The following is a 19042-nucleotide window of genomic DNA, read 5'->3' on the forward strand; positions in this document are numbered from 1 at the left end:
AAAGGACAACCCCGGAACGTATAAGAACATCCTATGGAAAGCTGGAAATCACTAGTGTAAGCTTTATAAAATATTTTAAGGTTATTATAAAGAATATTGTTACTATAAGGAACGCGAAATTAAATTGTTCAACCCAAAAAGAGAGAGAATCAAAAAAGGTCTTAAACTAAAAAAAAAGAAATTTAAATAATAGGAATTTAATTATTCGACACAAAAAGAGAGGGAAAAAAGTCCTAAATTAATGTAAGCTTTACAAAAAAGATTCCAATATTGTCAAAGAAAGTGCTATTACAAAGGAAAGAATTTTAATTAATTGATTTAAAAGTTAAAAGATTAATATAATGCCAGACACCGCTGAAGAATTAATTGAACAAATAAACCAAATGAGGTTAGATTATGGGCATACCACCCATTTTTCAAATCCTTCCACCCATCCTTTAAACCCTCCCACCCCTAACCCCATTCTAATAACAACAATAGTTCGAGAAGTACGCGAATGAATGAGTACGCAGACTATAACTGACTTTACCGAACCCGACCACAGTGTGACACTGAACGCGAACAACATAAACGAATTAGATAAGACTCCTGACATGGTTAAATGTCTTAGAGAATTTTCAGGACGACCAGGAGAATTTAACTCCTGGAGGAAGAGCGTAGACAGAATTTTTAAAGCTTATGAGGGAGTCAAAAATACCCCTAAGTACTTCGCGATACTTCATACGATCAGGCATAAAATAATTGGCGATGTCGACACCGCTTTGGAGTCGTACAATACTCCACTTGATTGGAGTCAAATTCGAAAATGCCTTATGATGCAATATTCGGATAAAAGGGACATAGGTACCCTCGAATACCAGATGACCACTCTGGTCCAACGCCACGATGACATTCCGACCTTCTACCAAAAAGTTTACAAACACCTTTCACTTATATTAGACAAAATTTCATGTCTTGAGTTAAGCGACGAGTCCATACGGACTATGACCAATTCATATAGGGACAAAGCCCTTGACATATTTATTAGAGGACTAAATGGCGATTTACCTCGTCTTCTCAGCATGAGAAAATCAACAACCTTGCCCCAAGTACTAAATTTATGTCAAAAACTTGACAACATGACGTATAGAATAAATCATGCGAATAATGCACACAAAGCCAATATTCAACCACCCCCACGACCTGCCCGATATAACAATTTTAATAATTTTAGTAACAATAGAGCTTTTTACGCCGAATTAACATATTCCCACTCCCCCAGAAGAAATTTCGACCATAATGCATTCGGATATCCTCAACACTCTCCCAACTATGCGCAAAATAACCAAGGATTCATGCCGAGGTTCAACAATTACCCGAACCAGAGATAAAGAGATGTTTAACTCCTCTCTCACTGGAAGTGAGAGAACAATTGCTAAACGTCAAAACCACCTAAACTTTGACAGTTGATCGAGTTCAGGAGGTTTTGACGTTTAGCAATTGGAAATGAGCGATGGCCAGATTGAAATCTTACCAAAAAAATATGTAAACGGAGGGATTTGTTGCATCGTTGCATTAATGTAAAACAATGAAAATTAAATAAATTTGTGAAATTTAAAGGTATTTGATGAAACGTTTTTGGCTAAAGGAGCACTTGACCCCCCTCTTAATATAATACTCCTACACCCCACACATGCAATAAATTACGAACGAAAACAATAATTTTATATTTTTTTATTTATGTTTTTATTAATTGTTAAAGTTAGAACTCCGGATAATTTTTTTTGTTCGTTCGTAATTTATTGGACAGGTACTGTACACACCATACTCAACACGACTACACCAGAGAACTTAAAACATAGAGAAGGTGCAAATTGAATTCTGTATGATGTTCGATTGGACGGCTAACAGAGCTTATAAGATTGAAGTAAGGAATTCACCATTCTCGCTGCTATTTAGCAGATATGAGCACGTTTAATGGCAGAAATATATGTAAAACGACTGAATTCTTGCGAGAATGAGTAAAGAGAAATGCTTTGATGAAAAATATACAAACTCACACAAAGAATGTAAAAAAGCATTCTCTTAGTAACATATGCATGTATTATATGAACCATTGTCACATAAGTATGCGTGATTATTTTGTGTTATAAGAACCATTGTTTTCCGAAAAATGGTAAAAATTTTATGTTATAAAATTTAACAAAAAATTATTTTCTATAAATTATTATTTCAAAAATGATATTAATTTCGACTATTATGAAATGAACTTAAATGTGCTCATATAAACACTTCCATTCATTCCTTCCATTTCTTAAAAAGAATTAATGACCTTCATGAAATATGCATTCGCATTATTTCGTTATCATTTCCATATTTGTACCAATAGAATTTCTATTGTACATATATTATTTCTTTGGCACATTTGTCTGTATGTTTACGAAAGCAAATGCGAGTCACATACATACATATGTACATACATTCATAATAACAAGTGTCGCACGCTTCTTTCGCATCTCCGTTTTCATGGTCAACCAATGGCCGAAACTTGCGTTTTGTCAAAGAGTCAAGTACTGAACAAATTGAGCACGACAGACTGCAAGCGACATCTGTCAAATATTAAAATACACACGTTCTTATGGACACAGTTATGTAGTTGTGCAGCTGGCTTAATAACTGTGTCCCTAAGAACGTGTGTATTCTAATATTTGTCGCGCTCATTGGTTCAGCACTTATGTGATGATAGAAAATCCGAGCTGTGCCGAAAGAAACTAACAAACGATCGCCGATTGTTACCGCTTCCCTTGCTGCTCGAACAGCGTCGCCAACAAGCTAGCGTAAATATGTATGAAGATGTATGAGCGTGCATACATATCGACGCAGATTTTTGCGAGTCACGGAAAAATATTTTAGACAAATATTGTAAATCGACAAGGGCTATGTTGCCACTTTTGTCACTTCTTTCTGTGAAGAATCATCAGAAAGTTGTTCAATTTATGATTTTTAGCTTTTGCCATCGTCGCTTGTGGGCAAAGGCATGCTCGGGGAGATGTTACGGCGTCTGTTTCTATGAATGAAGCGAGGTTGCTTGTGGAATTTGCGCCTGCGTTTATGAATGAAATTGTTATTGCTGTAAAATTTACTACATTTGGGCTTCGCCAATTCGGCTGCCATATTGACTTGCCATGCTTATGCTATTTAGGCAATTGTTGTTTTTGTAGAACAATGTTTTAATTTTTTGTTGGTGACATATTCACATGTGTACGCATATGTATGTTTGTATGCTTATGCATTAGTTGTTCGGAAGTGTATACAAATATATGTACATATAAATATATATGAATGCATGAACATGCAAATTAATGCGCGCGCATGTAATATACATATGTACATATGTACTGATAAGTGATAAAATCATGATTTGAATTTCTGAATGCGCACATGCGTATACATAAGTATGTACATACATGCAATCATATGGGTAGATAGTAAGATTAATATGATAGACGATATATTTATACATATATTGTTGTGATAAATTCAATTTCTATTACTAAGAAACATAATACAAAAATATTTATTAGTATAGTATATTATGTAAAAATCAAATAAAATTATTAAATATACAAGTCTAAATAGACTGTAAATAGTACTATGCATGCATTCATACAAAACTATACTCATATCATAATTATTACATGTCAATATGGAAATGCCGACGGCAAAACGCAAAAGCATACATACATATTTGCATACATTGCGAAAGAAAAAATTGAAGCATGGAAATGTCACAACGCTGTTGTAGGGAGTATCATAAGGAGCATGCATACATATGTATGTATATTTATGTCTCTTCATATTCATGAGTATGTGAGAGAGCTGTATTTGTACACATTTTTCGCTGTTAAAAATGGAATATCAAAGAACTTATTTTTCTTCGATATTCCCTGATTGCGCATATGCACATGCTATGGCATCATAAGCCGTACGTATATTATTTCTCTTCATATTCTCTGTTTGAGTATGTGGAGAACTGTTAAAAATGTTAACATTTCACATCGTGAATTCTGAAGTTGTGAGGTGAATTCCTTACTCCAATCTTATAAATTGTTCGACATCGAACCTGCACCTTCTCTATGTTTTAAGTTCTCTGACTACACCGCATATCATCCACACATCATAAGCAAGCACACTAGTGTTGGGAACTATCGAGTGATTTCAACTATCGATTGTTAATGACTGAATGATTTTGACTATCGAATGAATTTTTTCGTTCATTCATTCATTTATTTAATCAAATTCAATAACTAAGCAAAGGCGTGCTCTTCAAACAACAAAAAAGTACTGGAATTTTATTCATTTTTAATTAAACCAATACAAAGGTTTAATTTAATTCAATACTTTAATAAAACATAAAAATAGTAAAGCACAGAAAAGATATTCAATATCATATAAAATAAATATAAATATAAATATCAGAAGAACGCAAAAAAATGTTAATTATATATTAAAATTGCTATTTAAAAATATTATTTGATCTAGCTTTTCACCTTTAAGTCTACTTCTTCTATCATTTATTATTTGCCCAGCATTAGAAAAAACCCTTTCGGAAGGAACTGAAGTAGCAGGTATACATAAATATTTTTTGGAAAGCTCGTAGAGTTCTGGAAAAATTGCCTTTTTGCTGTCCCAATAGTTTAAAGGGTTTTGATGTCTCTCAACGAAATCTTGTCTAAGATATTGTTCCAAAAAAATATGTGCATTAACACTAGGGGCGTTGTGACAAATAGTTTTTGCTTCCGCTACTTTTTGGTCAAGTAGAGTCCAAAGAGATAATTTACTTTTATCCGCGGGTAATTCTATTACTGGGGCTGTAGCAGTCCTTTGGTTCCGCTGTATGAATGCTGATACCTCTTCTCCCAACCATTCGGCTTCAATACAGTGATGGAATCACGTAACCTTTCCCATTCTGATGCATTCAGAAAGTTCGGTGCACTTGGTAAGGAAGTTAGTACAGCAGAGAGCGGTTCTTTTATCAAGCATATACGTTCCATCATTATAAGGCCAGAGTTCCGTCTAGTAGCAACGTCTTGCTTCATCTTAAATTCAGCTACTCCCATTTGCTTTTGCATAAATTTAAGTTTTTCTGCTGCTTGAGAGCTATGATGGAAATATGTTACTATAGCTCTGCATTTCGTTATAAGCTCTAAAATCTGAGAAGCAGAAAAATAGCATCCACAACGCATAAATTTAGGGTGTGAGCGACACATGGGTGGTGGCGTTTTTGCAGTATATCCCTTATCGCTTTTTTAATATTTGCACCGTTATCACTCACTATCGTCACTATTTTGTTAAAAATTGACCACTCGTCAAAAATGCTTTTTAATTCTGTGGCTACATTTTGAGCAGTATGTGAGCCGAACACTTCTTTAGTTGCCAGGACTGCTGAGTTCATTTTGCTTTCCCAAATGAAATGACTAGTTACAGACAAAAAAGACTTCTGGCTGTCAGTAGTCCACATATCTGTTATAGAAAGGTGTGAAATATTTTGCAAAAAGGAATGAAGCTTTTTCCGTGTCTCGTTATATTTTGAAGGCAACTTTGTGTTGGAAAGAAGTTTTCTGTTTGGGATTGAATACAAAGGCTGAAGCTTTTTTGTATATTCTCGAAATCCTTCATTTTCAACAATAGAGAGTGGTTGCATATCTCTTGTAACCATTTTAATAAGAGACTCATCTACACTTCTCTTTTCAGTTTCCGAAAGCTCAGATCGCGTGCTTGTAACAAATAATTTTGCTTGCATTGCCCTTCTTTTTAATGGTCCACCACCTGAAACATTTCTACTGGGTATTGTTGAAGAACTTGTAGTTTCTACGTTCACAGGAGGTACCAAAGAAGCACTACTTATCTCACTTTCAATAGTTTCCACTGTTAAGTTCACAGCTCTTTGCGTTGAAGAACAGCTTGGCATATCTAAGTCACTTACAGCAGGTGCTCGTTCGACTATCGCCGAAGAAGTCTCCTCCACACTATGTGATGATGGATGCCTTCGTCGTAGGTGATCATTCATATTTGATGTGTTACCAGCAAACTTTAATTTTTTTTACAAATATTGCGGTTGACGTTGTTACCATTATTAGTAAAAAACTCCCACACGGCTGATCTCTTTAATCCAGGGCGCATTTTTGTATTATCTAATTATGTATAAAAACATTTTCAGCATTTTCTTTACAAAATACATAAATACATTTTATATTACCACAGAAAACACTGCAATTAAAAATCTAATACCAATATTTATATAAGTTGCGACCGAGTTCAAATGTTTTACTATTGATGCTGCAAATAATACCAACAGTTAAAACGGTTAAGTGAATGTATACATATCTACAATTTCGAATCGCAATACATAACCAAGTTGCCAACCTGCTTAATTCAAAGCCATTGGATTTTATCAAACCGACTAGAAACTGTCATTTAATCTTGCCAAATACCGATGACCATATGAATCTACTTTAGTCATCTTATTAATTTGGCGATGCCTCCTACATTATCGCTTTATAAGTCTATATTTATTATTATTAATACTTTTCACTGAAATCTATTTTAAGCATCTATTAACTTCTACCACTCATACATGCATTCAATTTAATTTCCATTATCACACATAATTCAACATAACCATTCAACATAATTTTGAAATACACACAATTTAAGCATTATTCGTACATTTGCTGAATATAATACCATTTACTTGAAATGGAATAAATGAATTCGTACAAAAAACCTTTGCTAGATATCTACTTGCAGAAAATCATTCATTCGAAAAATCATTCAATAGCGAAAAAATACTAATGAATGTAAAAATAGTAATGAACGAAAAATTAGTATCGAACAAAATATTCGTTTTGAACGAAAAATTGGTATAAACGAAAAAATTCGAATGAACGAAAAAATAGTAATGAGTGATTTCTTGAAAACTATCGAATGAATGAAAATTGCTGAACTATCGAATAACTTGATTGTTTTTATTCTATAGTTCCCAACACTAATCTACACCATATTCATCATCCACACCTCACACTCAACACACCTGCATCATATACACCACACACGAGGATCCCGGACACAATGGACAAAAGGGACTGACAGACGGCGCCGACTCTCTTTCTATTACGATCCGCGCGCATATACGTATCGTCAGTCCGCTACGAGTTTTTTATTCTTTCCCGCTTTATTTGATTTTGAGCAGAGTCGACGCCAAATCATAGGTGAGTTGCCGCGAGGTTTTTATAACGATTTTCTATGGTCCTTCGAGCCGTACCGGACGGCACTTGTGATAAAAAACATAAAATCCCAATTATAAAAAAACAAACTAACAAAAAAAAACAAAAACCAAAAAAAGTGGTGACGTGACACAGTTAACAAACAAAAAAAACATGTTCTAAAAGAAAGTGACGTGACACAGTTAACAAACAAAAAAAAAAATATTTTAAAAGAAAGTGACGTGACACAGTTAACAAAAAAAAAAAAAAATGTTCTAAAAGTTGTCAAAAGACAACGATGGTGAGTGAGGTGACACAGTTAACAAAAGAAAAGAAAATACTAAAAGTGGTCAAAAGACAACGGTGGTGAGGTGACACAGTTAAACAAAAAAAAAAGTGAAAGTGTATTAAAAATTGTGGAAAGGCAACGGTGGTGGTGACATACATAAGTAATTTAAACAAGACACGTTGGTGGCAACATTTTGAAAAAAAAATATATAGACATATATACATACATATATGTATATACATATACATACATATGTACATACATAACTACATTACGTGTGCATAAGTGCTGTAACAAAACTAACGAAGTGTGGTGGCAAAAGTGCAGTGATCAAATAACATATACATACAATACACATACATATGTATGTAAAGAGTTAGTGGTTTCAAATCTAACCCACAAGCGAAAAAAAGGTGCGTGGAGTCCCTACGCGCGGAAGAAGTTATACTTCTTAGTGATATTTAGAAATGCATATCATTTTGTATGAAAGAAAACTAGAACATTTAAATTCATTATGCACATTTTATAAAGCAAAGTCTAAATGAAGGAATTTTGACTCGGAAAGTAGTTCTGACTCTTCGATGCGGAAGGGAATATGCAGCGTAGCCATCTCTCTTTTGTACTCTTGGGTTGTCATATTATAATTCGTACATCTTATATCATGGTGTTTAGTCAATTTCTTGTATTCATTATTGGCGTTGCATTTGTATTGCGCACAAAACTGGGCCAAAGTAAAATGAATTTTCTTTTTATTTTTCTTTGCAGTTTTTCATTAAATTTAAATAAGTTTCTTAATAAATTTAAATAAGTTTTTTAATAAATTTAAATAAATTTAAGTAAATTTACATGCATTTTCATTTATATTTAATTATCAATAAATTTTTTAAAAATTATTTGCCCTAGTTGTCCATTTTATTTTCTCATGCATTTCAGTCGATTTTTATACTCTCGCAACAATGTTGCTAAGGAGAGTATTATAGTTTTGTTCACATAACGGTTGTTTGTAAGTCCTAAAACTAAAAGAGTCAGATATAGGGTTATATATACCAAAGTGATAAGGGTGATGAGTAGAGTTGAAATCCGGATGTCTGTCTGTCCGTCCGTCCGTCCGTGCAAGCTGTAACTTGAGTAAAAATTGAGATATCATGATGAAACTTGGTACACGTAGTTCTTGGCTCCATAAGAAGGTTAAGTTCGAAGATGGGCAAAATCGGCCAACTGCCAAACCCAGAAAATGGCGAAAACCGAAAACCCATAAAGTGTCATAACTAAGCCATAAATAAAGATATTAAAGTGAAATTTGGCACAAAGGATCGCATTAGAGAGGGGCATATTTGGACGCAATATATTTGGAAAAGTGGGCGTGGCCACGCCCTCTACTAAGTTTTTTGTACATATCTCGGAAACTACTATAGCTATGTCAACCAAACTCTACAGAGTCGTTTCCTTCAGGCATTTCCATATACAGTTCAAAAATGGAAGAGATCGGATAATAACCACGCCCACCTCCCACACAAAGGTTATGTTGAAAATCACTAAAAGTGCGTTAACCGACTAACAAAAAACGTCAGAAACACTAAATTTTACGGAAGAAATTGCAGAAGGAAGCTGCACCCAGGCTTTTTTTTAAATTGAAAATGGGCGTGGCCTCGCCCACTTATGGACCAAAAACCATATCTCAGGAACTACTAGACCGATTTCAATGAAATTCGGTATGTTATATTTTCTTAACACCCTGATGACATGTACGAAATATGGGTGAAATCGGTTCTCAACCGCGCCTTCTTCCAATATAACGCTATTTTGAATTCCATCTGTTGTCTTTTCTGTATAATACGAGTATATACATTAGGAACCAATGATGAAAGCGGAATAAAACTTTACACAAATACGGTATTTGAAAAATATGTAAATGACGGATAATGAAATCTCGATTATCACTTTATCATGCGAGAGTATAAAATGTTCGGTGACACCCGAACATAGACCTTCCTTACTTGTTGTATAGAAATTTGACCGGCGTAGAAGCAAAATGCGAAACAATCATACATACTTATATTATGTCATTTGCACATTTGTCTGTATGTTTGCGAAAGCAAATGTTCTACAAAAGCATATTTCTATACTTAAACAAAATTATTTGAACCATCGTATATTTTTTACATGCATAACCAAACCATACTTAAGACAACGCCACGAAAGTGTCAATAGTGGTGTTGGTGGTAAGCACATAAAAAGTCACAATGTGAACGCAGGTTCGAATCTCGACGGACTTAGTCTTTAATTTTTGCATTTTAACATCGTAATACTATACTAATAAATTTTTTTTTTTGCTAATAGTAATTAAATTTATCACAGCAATATACCTAATATACATTTACATAATATTGCTGTGATAAATTTAATTTCTATTAGTACGAAAAATATTTATTAGCACAGTATACGATGTTAAAAGGCATACATCTTTCTATCCTATCTTGTGTATCTGCACATGTTCATATGAATGTATGTATACGCACAAATTGTAAATGTAAAGAATTCCCACAAAAAAAAGAGAGACGAAAGAAATAAAGTCACATAAAATAGTTGAGAATTCGCAAAAATGAAAGACAAACGAAAGAAAAATAATGCGCAAGCATACGCGTCTGTACTTATTGACCGCATTATTTTTGCGTAAAACCTTGGAATTTATTCATTAAAATCACCACTCAGAAGTCGTTTTATCCGTTGTAAGCGAGCGATTTTCGAAGAAATATCATTTCTAATATGCCACAACACAATATTAGAAATGAAGTTCATAAACCTCACGCTGTCAGATAAATCGATATACCTCGTCATCGCGGGTCGATTTCCAAAAATTTAAATGAAGACTAACTACAGAAATGATCCTGTAAAGTATAGCCTTACTTTTCCAACGGCCAACGCAGAGTATTTCAACCAAAATATACGCAAAATAGTTGAGAATTCGCAGAAATGAAAGACAAACGAAAGAAAAAGAAGCATACCTTCAATAATGCACAAGCATACAAACATACATATGCGCAGCAGCATCAAGGAAAGAGGTAACAATCGGCGATCCATTGTATATTTCTTTCATGAATTACCAAACCATAATTAGGACAACGCAATACAAGTGTCAATGGTGGTGTTGGTGGTAAGCGCTTGAAAAGTTACGACGAGCACGTAGGTACGTAGGTTCGAATCCCAACAGAATTTATTTTTAATTGAATATGTCACCAACCAAAAATTGAAACATTGTTCTACAAAAACAACAACAGCATAAGCATGGCAACATTGTGTTGTTGGTAGAAAAGCCGAGCTGTGCCGAAAGAAACGAACAAACGATCGCCGATTGTCACCGCTTCGCTTGCTGCTCGGACATCTTCGCAGACAAGGTTGCGTAGATTCATATTGAGCAAGGTTGCGCAACCTGAATCTATCGCAACCTTTCCCGAACTCGTATAAGAAGTATAACTTCAATAATGCAAATATGCATATTTCTAAATGTCATTAATTTCTTCAAAGAAATTGGATCCTGAGAAGTATAGTCTAAACTTTTCAACGACCACCGCAGAGCGTTTCAACCAAAAGGAATTCATTTATTAAAATCACCACTCAGAAGTCGTTTTATCCGTTGTAAGCGAATGATTTTCGAAGAAACATCATTTCTAATATGCCACAAGACAAAATTAGAAATGAACTTCTTAACCTCACGCTGTCAGATAAAACGAAAATACTTCGTCATCGTGGGTCGATTTCCAAAGAATGTAAATGAAGACCGTACTTCACAGGATCATTTCTGTAGTGAAGTATAGTCTTAATCAGAGATAAAGAGATCTTTAACTCCTCTCTCACTGGAAGTGAGAGAGCAATTGCTAAACGTCAAAACCTACTGAACTTTGACAGCTAATCGAGTTCAGTAGGTTTTGACGTTTAGCAATTGGAAACGAGCGATGGTCAGATTGAAATCTTACCAAAAAAATTTGTAAACGGAGGGATTAGTTGCATCGTTCAAGACCACTTATAAAAAATGTAAAACAATGAAAATTAAATAAATTTGTGAAATCTAAAGATATTTGATGAAACGTTTTGTAATTTGAAGCATCATAGTTTTATTTTCAATGGAAAATTATTAAAAACATTTAATGATTGAGACCTAACAAGCTTAAATCCTATTATTGGGTATTGAAAGGACAAAAGTCAGTTGTTATAATATTCTTTAAAAAGATTTAAATAGTTTCTCCATATAATAAATAACCGCTATATAGTAATTTTTATTCATACTAAATGTTGGGTGTTTGAATTTAATTGCCCAAAAATTGTAATTTTGTTCAATCTGGCCATAATGAAAAAAGTTATAAAAAACGCTAATTTTGAGGCGCTCTCACACTGGAATAAGTTTAACAACCCTTTATTCCTGGTCTTAATTTTTCAAAGACCAACGCAGGGTATTTCAACAAAAGGTCACATAAAATAGTTGAGAATTCGCAGAAATGAAAGACAAAGGAAAGAAAAAGCAGTATAACTTCAGTAATGCACAAGCATACAAACATACATATGCGCAGCAGCAGCAAAGAAAGAGTTAACAATCGGCGATCCATTGTATATTTCTTTCATGCATAACCAAATCATAATTAGGACATCGCAATACAAGTGTCAATGGTGGTCTAGGTGATAAGCGCTTCAAAAGTTACGACGAGCACGTAGGTACATAGGTTCGAATCCCAACAGAATTTATTTTTTTTTAATTAAATATGTGATCTTATTTTATAATAACTCATTTTAAATATATAAAAGATTCACCTAAACATTATGATGATATTTTCACGATTCATACGCAATGTCCGAATGTAAGCAATTTCGTTTTGCCGTCGGCATTTCAATTTCTCATTCTTCAAGTTTTGCTTTCAACCAAAAAATCGCTTGTATGTATGTATGGACATATGTGCAATATATGCCTTTGCGTTTTGCCGTCGGCATTTCCATGTTGACATGCAAAAGTAATTATATATTTCATTGTTTCGTTTTGGCCCAATTTTGTATATTAAGACAAGTGTCAATAATTGCGCCAAAATCAAATATATTATATATTCATATGTACACATGTTTTAAACTTTACATAAAATTGAAGTGTCAATAATTGCGCCAATTTTCATAAAGTTGGAAATTTTGCGCGAATAAGACGTGTGCGGGTTAAGTCGTGAATATTACTTACATTAATTAATTTGAAAGTGCCGAAAAATGTGAAACGAAATTTCAATAAATTTAAATAAATTTAAGTAAATTTACATGAATTTTCATTTATATTTAATTGTCAATAAATTTTTTAAAAGTTATTTGCCCTAGTTGTCCATTTTTTATTTTCTCACACATTTCAGCCGATTTTTGTATAGAAATTTGACCGGCGTTGAAGCAAAATGCGAAACAATCATACATACATACATATATCATGTCGTTTGCACATTTGTCTGTATGTTTGCGAAAGCAAATGTTCTACAAAAGCATATTTCTATACTTAAACAAAATTATTAGAAACATCGTATGTTTCTTATGTACATGCATAACCAAACCATACTTAAGCCAGTATATTATCACAGCAATTTACATAATATACATATACATAATATTGCTGTGATAAATTTAATTTCTATTAGTAAGAAAAATATTTATTTGTATAGTATACGATGTTAAAAGGCATACAAGTTAATACCACCAGTTCACATTATCTGTCATAAATATGTAACATGAAACTTACGACCCATTTGGTCCATATTGAAACATTATGTGTACTTTGCTAATACTGTCCACCTTAGGTGGTCCCAAAATATAATTCATAGATTGTAAGATGAATATTTCCATTTGTAACATATGTCATATCTCAAGTGGATTGTAGATATACTTCCTAGAATGTAAGATAAATATTTGTATCTAGACTTAAGCAAAATACTGTATATAAGAAAACATAATAAAGAAAACGAGGCAGTTGACCACAGGCAGTTGCCCGTAGTTGCTTACAAAACTCAAACAGAGTTATTAATTGGCGATCCTGCCAGGAGATGAAATAATCTCCGGCGGACCAAAATGTAACAATAAATTTCGGCGGTCACCATTTAAGGGGACAAAAAATCCCCGTGTTACCGTTTGAAAAACAATCAAGTATCCTCAATTGAGGAGAAAAGTAAAAAAAGTTCAAAAAACGCTAAGTCCAAAAAGAGACACATAATCAAAAAAATCTCAGAGCCACTTAGAAAATTATTGAAAAAATTTCGAGTGTGTGTTTGTGCCTATTGCCAATCGAACGCGCCTCGTCTAAACGGATTACGAGCGAACAACAAGCAAACATACATCCACATAAAAAACGCTGAAAGCCCCTCATAAAAACAAAAGAATCAAAAATTTCTGTAAATCAGAAATTTATATATAAAACATCTTATTTCATCTAAACCTCACACACGGCCTCCAACGACGATCATCGCACAACCAACCGCCAAAATTCTACTCAAAAAGAAACAGCAGCAGCAAAGGCAACAACAACATAAAATTAGTTGTAAGTAAAGCTTATTCTCTTTACTAATTAAATGGGAAATAATCCCACTAATATTAAGTATGAAAAATTATTTCACTGTGAGTATTGCAAAACCAATAATCATGCCACTCACAACTGTTCGTGTTTAAAAATAATAAAAAAAAACAAGATAAAATCTTATCTTAACAAGATATACTCTATTAGCATATCAAATATATACAAATTATATTAAAATTAAATCTAAAAAATTCCAAATGAAGGCTCGACCAGCCAAATAATAAAATATATTTTAAAACCGCGATTCACTACCACAAGGGGGACCCTCCGGCTTATAATATAAACTCAGTTCTGCGAATCTGAACTCCAGACCCTCCAGAATAAAAAAGTATCTTTTCCCAGAAAAGATCAAAACAAATATTTAAATACATGCGGGCAATATTTAAATATTTTTAATATGAAGTTATTACAATAGATTTATGCAAAAAGAAATTTAACTACTATATATTTTTGTGAGTATTACTATATACATATGTTATTTCATGAAACTCACAAATATATATAAAAAAAAACAAACAAACCGAAAAATAAATTAAAAGGAAAAAAATATAATTCTTTGGGAGCAGAGACTCCTGAAGAGCCTCCCGAATATTTTTCCGGCAATATTTTAATAACAAAAAAAAAATATTTTGGGACAAAAAGGTCCTAAAACGCCAGCTGAAGATTCATACCAGCAGATAAAAAGAAGAATTATACAAAATATTGTAGAACGAAAATGTTCTACAACAACAGCCGAAGTTCATACCGGCAAAATAAAACAAAAAAATAATGGAAAAACATATATAAAATAAATATAAATATACCTATATATGTAAATCAAAATATAAAAATTCAAAATTTATATTACTTTGAACAAAAAAGTCTTAAGGCACCAGCCGAAGAAAGTACCGGCAATACTAAAAATAAAAAAATACTTTAAAATTGTGGAACAAAAAGTTCAACAACGCCAGCCGAAGATCTTACCGGTAAAATAAAACAAAAAAGAATGGCGAAAAGCCAAATAGAATATAAAAATACAAAATTTAAAATAATTGGGACAAGAAAATCCTGAGTAACGTTACGATCGACCACTACACGTGCGGGATGGGATAGATACCGAGAGTTGAAGAGGGAAACGAGACGCATTTGCAGACAGAAAAAGAAAGAGGCCGAAATGCGTGAGTACGAAGAGCTTGATAAGCTGGCCGACAGGGGTAATGCTCGAAAATTCTACGAAAAAATGCGGCGGCTTACAGAAGGTTTATAGGCCGGAGCATACTCTTGTAGAACCCCCAAAGGTGATCTAGTCACTGTTACCCAGAGCATAGTTAAATTATGGAGGGAACACTTCTCCAGCCTGCTGAATGGCAGTGAACGCACAACACCAGGAGAAGGCGAACCCGATTCCCCAATCGATGACGATGGAGCAGACGTTCCATTACCCGACCATGAAGAAGTTCGAATAGCAATTGCCCGCCTCAAGAACAACAAAGCGGCAGGGGCCGACGGACTACCGGCCGAGCTATTTCAAACAGCTTCTTTGTAAAATATGGTCGGACGAGAGCATGCCCAACGATTGGAATTTAAGTGTGCACATGCCCAATCCATAAAAAAGGAGACCCCACAATCTGCGCCAACTACCGTGGGATTAGCCTCCTCAACATCGCATATAAGGTTCTATCGAGCGTATTGTGTGAAAGATTAAAGCCCACCGTCAACAAACTGATTAGACCTTATCAGTGTGGCTTCAGACCTGGAAAATCAACAACCGACCAGATATTCACCATGCGCCAAATCTTTGAAAAGACCCGTGAAAGGAGAATCGACACACACCACCTCTTCGTCGATTTCAAAGCTGCTTTCGACAGCACGAAAAGGAGCTGCCTTTATGCCGCGATGTCTGAATTTGGTATCCCCGCAAAACTAATACGGCTGTGTAAACTGACGTTGAGCAACACCAAAAGCTCCGTCAGGATCGGGAAGGACCTCTCCGAGCCGTTCGATACCAAACGAGGTTTCAGGCAAGGCGATTCCCTATCGTGCGACTTCTTCAACCTGCTTTTGGAGAAAATATTTCGAGCTGCAGGACTAAATAGAGAAGCTACCATCTTCTATAAGAGTGTGCAGCTGCTGGCGTATGCCGATGATATTGATATCATCGGCCTCAACACCCGCGCCGTTAGTTCTGCTTTCTCCAGGCTGGACAAGGAAGCACAGAAAATGGGTCTGGCAGTGGACGAGAGCAAAACGAAATATCTCCTGTCATCAAACAAACAGTCGTCGCACTCGCGACTTGGCTGTCACGTCACTGTTTACAGTCATAACTTTGAAGTCGTAGATAATTTCGTCTACTTAGGAACCAGCATTAACACCACCAAAAATGTCAGCCTGGAAATCCAACGCAGGATTGCTCTTGCCAACAGGTGCTACTTCGAACTGAGTAGGCAATTGAAAAGTAAAGTCCTCTCTCGACGAACAAAAGCTAACCTCTATAAGTCGCTCATAATTCCCGTCCTGCTATATGGTGCAGAGGCTTGGGCGATGACAGAAACCGATGAGTCGACGTTACGAGTTTTCGAGGGAAAAATTCTGCGAAAGATTTATGGTCCTTTGCGCATTGGCCACGGCGAATATCGCATCCGATGGAACGATGAGCTGTACGAGATATATGACGACATTGACATAGTTCAGCGAATTAAAAGACAGCGGCTACGCTGGCTAGGTCATGTTGTCCGGATGGATGAAAACACTCCAGCTCTGAAAGTATTCGACGCAGTACCCGCCGGGAGAGGCAGAGGAAGAGGAAGACCTCCACTCCGTTGGAAGGACCAAGTGGAGAAGGACCTGGCTTCGATTGGAATATCCAATTGGCGCCACGCAGCGAAAAGAAGAAACGACTGGCGCGCTGTTGTTAACTCGGCTATAATCGCGTAAGCGGTGCCTACGCCAATTTAGAAGAAGAAGAAGAAAATCCTAAGACGCCAGTCGAAGATAATACCGACAGTAAAATAAAAAAATATACTCCAAAAAAGGAGGTACTAATATTTTAAATAAATAATTTCAATAATTGGGGTACTCACAAGCCGTCGTAAAGCATTGTAAAATCGTAAAATTATAAAGTTTTACACTTGTCTAAAAAAAAATGTTGTTAGATTTCATACAAAAATGAGTTTACACATTTACAACTCTCAATGTTAAGTTTTCGAATCGTTATAACTTATAACTTTATGGGACTTGAGAAAACCCTTAATGTAAAAGAACAAATTGCTGAAATGTATTCTGGCAATAATATAATAAAAGATGTCATATATGAAAATACTTCCATCAAAAAATAATTAGAAGTCAAAAATAATATAAAATGTATCGAAAGTATATTTAAGAGTCAAATTTAAATAAATTGTAAAATAAATTAAGATTTCAAAATAGTACTTTTTTTTTTTGCAATATCTTTTTTATTTATTGAATCTGCTTTTTGTTTTAAAAGCCTAACAATAAGTTTTAAAATCTTAAATCTATTAAAAAACTAGACAAGCTCAAGCAAGTGTTTGAGCTGTTTTGGTGATACGTTGCTCCTTAGTACGCAGGCATATCTCTTCTTTTAAGGCGTGATTGATCGCAGGAATGTACCAAAGCATTAGCCAAAGGGTTTGGGTGATCTCGGAGTTTAGATATATATTTAATTCTGCTGTCTTCTACTTCTTTCTTTACCATAGAAATACCAAGGTCTTTATGGATATTTTCATTACGCATGTACCATGGTGAACACGTGATTGTTCTAAGCATTTTTGATTGGAACCTTTGTATTATATCAATATTAGTACCCCACAGTTGAATGCCATACATCCAAATCGGCTTTATGGCCGCATTATATAAAAGCACTTTGTTGTCTAGGCTAAGTTTGGAGTTTTTATTTAAAAGCCAATTTAAATTTGCAGCTCTTATCTTCATGCAAGTTATTTTACTAGATATGTGTTTTCTCCACGTAAGTCTTCTATCTAGGTGAATACCAAGATAAGTTACGTCGTTCGCTTGGGGTACTAGAATATTGTTCATTTTCACTGCCGGACACATTTTAGGTCTTAGTGAAAACGTAACATGCTTGCATTTTTGTTCATTTACATTTATACGCCAGTTGGCTAGCCATTCTTCGACAGACCTTAAGTGTTCGGCTATTATGTGGCATTTGTTACGGCTCAGTAAAGCTGTGTCATCCGCAAAATCTGAGGTCAATATATTATTAGCTGTAGGAAGATCTGCAGTATATATGATGTATAGAGTTGGGCCTAAAACACTGCCCTGGGGTACACCAGCCCTTATCTGTCGTTCGTCAGATATGAACTTTTACCATAAATTGTCTATTTTTTAAATAAGACTCCAATGTTTTATACAATTCTAAAGGTAGAATGATTTTAATCTTATACAAAAGGCCTTCATGCCACACCTTATCAAGCACCTGAGCCACGTCTAGAAATTGTTCAGCTATATTTCTTACTTACTTTCTGTGCGCAAATGCTTTTCTAATTTCGTTAGTAATTCTATTTACTTGCTCTATCGTGCTATGTTTTTCACGAAACCGGAATTGGTGCGTTGGTATTATATTATTTTCGTGGAGGAAAGGAGACATCTTTGATAGTAACACTTTTTCAAATATTTTAGAAAGACAGGGTAGAAGACTGATTGGTCTGTATGAAGACGGCTGTGTTAAGTCTTTCCCAGGTTTATCTATCAAGATAATCTGCGACTTTTTCCATGAAATAGGATAGTATCCGAGATTAAGAATTGCACTGAAGAGCGAAGAGAGCACATCCACAGCAATATTTGGTAACTCAATTAGCATTTTTGGGGTAATATTATCATGTCCTGGTGACTTTTTTGATTTAAGTTCTTTTATTATTCTAATATTTTCAGTAGGTGAAGTCTTAAAAGACTCGAGTGACTCGTTAACTG

The 19042-nt window shown here is 34.6% G+C and overlaps 1 non-coding gene and 2 pseudogenes across 1 annotated transcript; 1 reads left to right on the forward strand and 2 right to left on the reverse strand.

The window, feature by feature from the left end:
- Positions 1–10236: 10236 nt before the first annotated feature.
- LOC126766671 (small nucleolar RNA U3) lies at positions 10237–10438 on the reverse strand (annotated as a pseudogene).
- A 705-nt stretch (positions 10439–11143) lies between these two features.
- LOC126766672 (small nucleolar RNA U3) lies at positions 11144–11352 on the reverse strand. The gene has a single exon (XR_007668936.1). It is a non-coding gene; the product is annotated as a small nucleolar RNA U3 (small nucleolar RNA).
- On the forward strand, positions 11308–11488 carry LOC126766674 (small nucleolar RNA U3; annotated as a pseudogene).
- Positions 11489–19042: the final 7554 nt, after the last annotated feature.

This window comes from Bactrocera neohumeralis, unplaced genomic scaffold, assembly GCF_024586455.1.
Source record: "Bactrocera neohumeralis isolate Rockhampton unplaced genomic scaffold, APGP_CSIRO_Bneo_wtdbg2-racon-allhic-juicebox.fasta_v2 ctg2052, whole genome shotgun sequence".
Classification (NCBI taxonomy): domain Eukaryota; kingdom Metazoa; phylum Arthropoda; class Insecta; order Diptera; family Tephritidae; genus Bactrocera; species Bactrocera neohumeralis.